Genomic DNA, 7,461 nt, shown 5'->3' on the forward strand with positions numbered 1-7,461 from the left:
CGAAACATTTAAGTGTGACAAACATGCAAAGGAACAGGAAATGAGGAAGGGGGCAAACACTTTTTCACACCACTGTACTTTCTCACATTCAGGGTGGGAAAAATAATCGATTGTTAGATGCATCGCCATTCTCTCTAGAAAAATTCAATGCTTGATTCTAAAAAGTTACTGTCCGACATTTAAAAAGCAGAAAACAGAGGGACTGAAAGTGGATGGGATAACTGACAACATAGAGTTTAGGCAAGAATGCAGAAAAAAAACATGGCCTAAAGGGGAAAAAAAGTAAATTCAAAGTAAAGCACGCGCACACACACACACACACTTTATATAAAATAATTAAGCAAACACATATATGCTGTTCATTTACTTTATCATATTACATCTGACCACCTCATGTTTCATGTTCTAAGAAGCCAGTTCTCCACCTTTAAACCTGACTGAGCCTCTGACATGGAAGATTACTGAGAGAGAAGGTGACTTTCACAAGCAGGTTCAAGGCCTAAGCATGGAATGACTACAAAATAAAAACAGTAGACAAAACATCTCATTAAAGCTTGTGTGACAAATACTGTATTAGTCAAAATCTAACAAATTCCGATTTATATGTATATTTTTTTAAACCTTGCAAATGTAAGGTACATAAAAATAAAAATTGTTGCATCAAGATGCATTGATAATCGGTTTAGAACCGAAGCCCTCTGAATTGGAATCAAATCGTGTGGTGCCAAGAGATTCCCAGCCCTAACTCACATGGTCCAGAATCAAATACCAATGTGATCAACACACACGTGCACAGAAGAGATAGATGGTGAGCTGAAAAGTAACCACTGCATTGGTGAATTCAGTGTCTTTGAGTGTAATTTGTCTCCCTTCAGTCACTATAAGCAAGTTACTATGTCTGAAGTGCAACGACCTGGATTCCAATCCACTGGGATGAAGGTGGGCTTGCAGTATAACAAACTGCACCGGGGACCTCAGCAAGGATAGGCTTTAACACATGCACCAATTACAGTGAGCACAGTGCGCTTCCTTTTCCAAACACTGCAGAGCGCACCGCACCCCCCCCCTCGGAGAAAACATCTGCTTCTATACACTGATCCCAATTCTAATCCCACATATACACACACGTTTTATTCTGGTGCACATGAGCAAATCTTGTAACAACCCTGAACAGTTCATACAATAAAAGGCAATAACAGCTTTTTGTTAAATTATGGACAAATGTTTTAAATTCAAATTTGTGTACATGTATTTTTATATTGTTGCTGCATAAATTAAGGGAATAATTTTCCATTTTAACTTAAATACCATCACTGTCTCGATTAATATTATGCAAAAAAAATGTTGCCTTCATTTTGATGCAGATTGGTTATCTTCTACCAGATATGGTTACTAATTTTCTTTCACACAGAGCCTCCTGTGTCCTCTATGGGATACTGTTAAATTATTGCTCACAACTTCCTGAAAGATGTATTAGGGGCTAAACATTTCAATTGGTTAAAGCAGCAACAATACGTGCATGGCATTTACATTAATTTGAGGGTTGAGCAGAATGTTTCCCAATCACGACTCACAAAGCAAAGGAGCCTCAAGTAAATCTTCCAACTCTGCAACAAGTTCTGGTAGAATAAGTCCACAACCTCTTATGATTTTCTGCACATCTGTTAGGCTATTCATGCAGATTTCAAGATTATACACTCAAATCACTCTAACTCAGATTATATAAGGATCAATGCACACTGAGCCTCCAAAAATATCTCAGCAGTTTTTTCCTGAAGCAAAACTCAAGACACCCTTTTCTCTGGATATTTGAAATCATGTTTTATGTTTTGCAAATGGGGGGCTGTCAGTTTATGAAATCATGTACTATAAATGGCTTGAACAGACTGGATTGCTTTTCTAACAGAATTATTGTGCACATGTAGATGTACACAAATATGAACATGTTATAACACATTTCTTTGTCACTTTAGTAAACAACTAGAATTAGCGCCTCAGGCCCCCTGCCCTGGTTGTCATCCAGGGAGGGGAAGAGAAGAGTACGGACTCATACAAGTACCATAGGGCAGGGTTTTCCCAAGCATTAGACAGCGACCCAATTTTGCGACCATTTTTGAGACAGTGAGAGTATTTTGTGCAACCTGCATAATTTTATGTTGAAAAACGAGGAGGAAGCTAGTCTGCCAGAGTTGGCCAATATGTGTGTGAAGGGGATGGTCCGTGAGTGATAAGTCAACTGCGTGAGTAACATCATCTACTCTCAAGTCACACTTGCGTGGAGTCAGACTCATCATCCGTAGAAGCCAGCTATGGCAAAACACACACATGCTGTTGTTGCGGTATTGTTACCATGTTTCCATGAGAATTATGATGTTTCATTCCATAATCCTTTCATGAGTGGTGATCCACAGCCAAAGTTCATCCATTTGTATTCATCCATTTTCTTTCAACAACAAAACTGCAGGAATCCCTTTTGCCTGTGAATTCACTGATGTATTTGCATTTTTTACGTCAATGGCAATGTTTGCTCCGGCATTTGCCACACACCACGGTACCGCTCGCTCACATGGTAAGAGAGGTAGAGCTGCGACAGCAGATAAGGGACACCGCTTCTATGAAAACAAAAATACATTTAGGCTGCTTTGCCTGGCCATAATTAAATGGCAAGTTACTTTAATTATGGTTTTAAATACACAGTTGCTGATCAAATGTATAACCATTTAACTCGTCAAAACAAATAATGCGTGTGTGTTTTTAAGTCTGTGAGCTCCTCTCTTTCTGTCTTGCTCATCACTGATTTGTCCACACACTGGGTACTTAGTTAGATACTCCTCTTTCAGTGGAAGTTTAATCACCTTAGATATGATTGTTATGGGCGCCCAGATAGCTCAGTTGGTAGAGGAGGTTTGACTCTGGCGTGTGGCCCTTTGCTGCATGTCATTCCCCCTCTTTCTACACTTTCATGTCATTTGTCCTGTCAAATAAAGCCCTGAAATGCCCCCCAAAAATGAAGATACGATTGTTATTTTAGTGGTAACCAAAAAAAGGACGTGAGGAGGGAGGGAGAGCCTGTATGAGTAATGTAATAATACTTTGATTACATTTCTGAATATGTATTTGTTACGCACCATTCAATTAAAATGTTACTGTGAACCAAAATAAAACGGCACATTGTTTCTGTATTTATTACCAAAGCATCAGTAATACAGTTAAATTGGGAAAATGTAAAAACTGGGTTGCAGGTCGAGTGTAGGTGTGCAGCCCTTGATTTTCTGTCTGTTCCCCTTACATATTCAGTTAGGGGTTACAGTGCTCCTAGTGAAGTTAGTCTGGAGCCCTCATAAGGCTTAGGCCCAGCAGGCAGCATCCAAGCCATTGTGGGCCACATCCAAGCCATAAATGAATGTAACTAAAATATTTTTCTCTAATGATTGTAGTCTGTTTGGTCTTTATGCTTTTGAAGTGCTATTTATTTATTTATTTATGTATTTCACTTATTTTTTCTGCTCTAGCTTTTCCAATGTTTCAGACACAAATGATAGTAATAATAGTCCAAAATTATGTCAGATTGCAGATTTAAAAAAAAAAAGTTCTTGAGGGGGAACCCCTAAACCCCCCGGCCAAATACGTGCACCCAAGTCTTCCACAAACACAAAAACTTAGCATCCAAATTAATTCAAAAAACTGGACAACACTGAAGCCCTTCTCAGAAAGGGACAAAGCTGTCCCTTCTCCCTGAGGAGACTCAGATCCTTGTGTGCGTGTGCAACAGGCTCCAGCAGATCTTCTATCAGTCTGTAGTAGCCAGTGCTTTGTTCTTCATGGTGGTGTGTATCAGGGTGGTGGCATTAAGGATTGGAGGTCAGCAGTCTCAACAAGCTGTTCAGAAAGGCCAGCTCTGTGATCAGGTTGGAACTGGACAGTGTGGACGCAGTGGTGCAGAGAAGGAAGGGGGACAAAATCAAAGCCATCTTAGACAATCCTTCTTACCCTCTTAAAATGAGCTATGGCAGATTGGCAGCTTGTTGTAGAGAGAAGGATGAAAGAAAGATCAAAGCCTGGGAGATGTTCCTTTTTGAAGTTAAGGGGCCAAGGACAGGGGATGTTGATTTGCTGTATAGAATTATGAAGCCCCTCAAGGGTTTTGATTTATCGTATATAAATAAAATGTATTCAGCTTGACTTTGTTAGGCTTTGTGTTTTTGATCTGCTGTATGCCAATTAGTGTGCAAGTTAAATAAGAGAAACAAAGAGTTAAATTCTATATTTTATGATCTATACAATCACCACAGTTCCAACAAGGTGGACACCCAAGATCAGTGACACCAATTCAGGCCCAAGGCTTGAATAATGGCCAGAAAAGAGTTTTTGTAGAACATTAATTTCACAGTGAAGTTGACCTTTTGGATATTCTTTATAATTTTTATCTTCTTAGACATTTGTGTGAAATTTGACACCGGCACGGAGGTATGAAAAGGGACATCATATTTGGGGTGCTGCTCAGTCACAGTTTGGGTGCTGAATACAGTATTTTTGCTTTGGTATTTTGTATTACCCACACAGCATTTTTTTTTCTCCTAAGAGAACAGGAGATTGGCCATTACTGAAGCCTGCAGTGGTGCAGTAGGATTGCAGACCGTTGCAATATTCATGCAAATTTGACAGCATTTATTCATATTTTCCTGTTGTGGAAAAAAATACAATTTACATACAACACTAAATAAATGGGTACTTGTTTTAGCTAAATGTCTCGATTGTCATCACTCACTGCCAACTGTGGGTTGTATCAGCACAAAATGACATGAATGATGTCTGTGGGCAAACAGAGGATGGTGGAAATTGCGATGAGGGAATTTCAGCCTGGTTCTGACTACTGTAATCCCATTTCTGTGACAACATTAATGGCCAAGCAGGCTAAGCTACCATTTCTTGCCAACCAAAACTATGTAATTCTGTCAAAACCCACCGCTGCATCCATGACTCGACGGTTACTATGTAGGTCAACGCCGTCTGACAGGCTCTATACGATTTGCTTCAGGGAGTGTACATGAACATTGTAAAGAAAGCTCATGCACAAAGAGAGAGAGAGAGAGAGAGAGAGAGAGAGAGAGAGAGAGAGAGAGAGAGAGAGAGAGAGAGAGAGAGAGACACACACACACACACACACACACACACACACACACACACACACAACGGCTAAACAGGATAGGTACAGAAAGAGATCACATGCTTCTCAGCACTCTGAATCCGCTGATTTGGCTGTACAGCATCGTCGAAGATGAGTATTCAGTGACATCCCACAGCTCACTTCATTTCACTAGACTGCGGTAAGATAATATGAGAGGTTGGCATCCAGGAAGCACCCAAGATAAAAAGCTACTACAACTTTGCTGAGCGATAAGGGCAAGAAAAGTAGTGATTCAAACTCACAACATACATAAACTTAAGTTGCAGACAATGAGTGAGATGTTGTCATTCAGACGCCTCATAGATAATAACACCAATAGATTTCAGCACTAGCAGTAGCTCCTACACAATGGCAGGTTCATAAATGTAAGAAGAATTATTTAGCATGAGAACGAGCCACAATGCACTGGCCATGAGGCAGGAGTACCTAATTACTGCCTTGTGGGGCCGTGCTTATCATCAGTAGCAATTTTTGTGTGGCAAATATTCCGACAACAGCCTTTGATGTAATTACTTTCCAAACAGCTCCCCTCTAGCCAATATCCTGTTCTAAATTCATGACTTGGTTTGTTTGCAACGTCACTGAAACGCACATCGTTTTTCATTTGCTGCCCTGTAAAAAGGAGAGACGCTGCAGCTTCACTGACACCAGGAAGCGAAATAAACTATATTTGCCACTTCGACAGAGAGTAAACCGGTGAGCAGTGCAGACTACTGCAAGCACACTAGATAAAAAGTGAGTCATAAATAAACAAAAAGGTTGTGATGGCCAATTTTTTAACTTAGTGAGAAAGCAATGTAAGGTTGAGTTTAGTTCCTCTGAGAAATGTGGAAGCAAAACAACCAACCTGCAGTGAGATTCATTATCAAAACACTGGGCAGAGGACACAACATTCTTTCTCCAAACGGAGTCGAAGGATAACTCGTTATTTTACAACAACAAAAAAAGATGGACCTTGTGTTCTGTCATGAGTAAGCCATTAGTACAATCATTATGTCTAAAATATTTTGATAATTTGTTGATAAAACAAAGGGCAATAGATGAAAGCGCAACACAAATCTGCACAAAGGTTTCAACATTTAAATAGAGAAACCCTGAAAAACCCAATATAATGTGATGACAATGAACTCTCAGAAAGTGAAACAGATTGAATGAGATAAAAGTAAACACAAAAGAAAAGTTATTGCCTCAGTTGCCTGTTTTAGATTTGACTAAGATTGATGCTAGAGTGCAGCAGCTCAGCAAATGTCAAATTTACCAACCAACCCCAGTTCTCCATCTTTCCCTTTTTTGGGAGTTGTAAAATAGTCAGATACAGTGGGACAGTTGTCTTATTCTTTCTAAGAGGCTTCCCTGAACACTTGTTGGCTGCTTCCCCATTGTTTGTTGTCAGTGATATTTCTATGGAATGAGTTCATCAAATTGTTCTCTTAGAGCTGTGCAATTAATCGTAATTTAATCGTGATTATGATTTCGGCTCACAATGATCAGAAAAACATAATCAAGAAAAACTATTATTTAGCACATTACATTTTGCATGTAAACTCTTATTTTGCCTTGTGTTCTGAATGAAAAAGTTGTAAAGTAATGTAAAGTTTAAATAGGAAAGGTATTAAGGCAAATTTCACAGTTGTACTTGTTATTTTACTGTTGATATATTTAACATTTTCCACTGTTTGTTAAGTTCAATAATTGCAACATCTTGTCAGAAGTCACCAAGTAATCGTGTTAAATTATCGTGATTTCAATATTGACCAAATTAATGGAGATTAGATATCTTTCCGCCGTAATGCAGCAGCCCTTTGTTCTCTTCTCCAGCACACCACCTTACTTGTCTAAATATGCAACGGGTTTTTAAAAGGCAGAGAATTGATGACACCTAAACTGTACTTCCAGGCCTGTGAGCATGTTGGATAAATAACATCTCTGGTTGCATGATATGAGGATCCAAACGCTCGATTAACCTCAAAGAGGCTTCAAAAGCTCTCTAAATGAGGTCCTTTCCATCACAATGGCACTTTGTAAGTGGAATGCTATAACATATGGTCACATGTCAGAATTTCATGCGAGAAAGATAAAATTAGTTATATATGTTTTCATTGAGCAACCTGACTAAGGCTCTTTCTGTGCCCTGCCTTGCTTATTGTGTTTCGAGGAATAAAGTGCCATATAAAAAGTTGAATATATCATATGAAAAGTTCCTTTATTTATTTTTATATATATATATATAGATATATATATATATATATATATATATATATATATATATATAT

The sequence above is a fragment of the Etheostoma cragini genome, chromosome 1, assembly GCF_013103735.1.
Source record: "Etheostoma cragini isolate CJK2018 chromosome 1, CSU_Ecrag_1.0, whole genome shotgun sequence".
NCBI classification, from domain to species: domain Eukaryota; kingdom Metazoa; phylum Chordata; class Actinopteri; order Perciformes; family Percidae; genus Etheostoma; species Etheostoma cragini.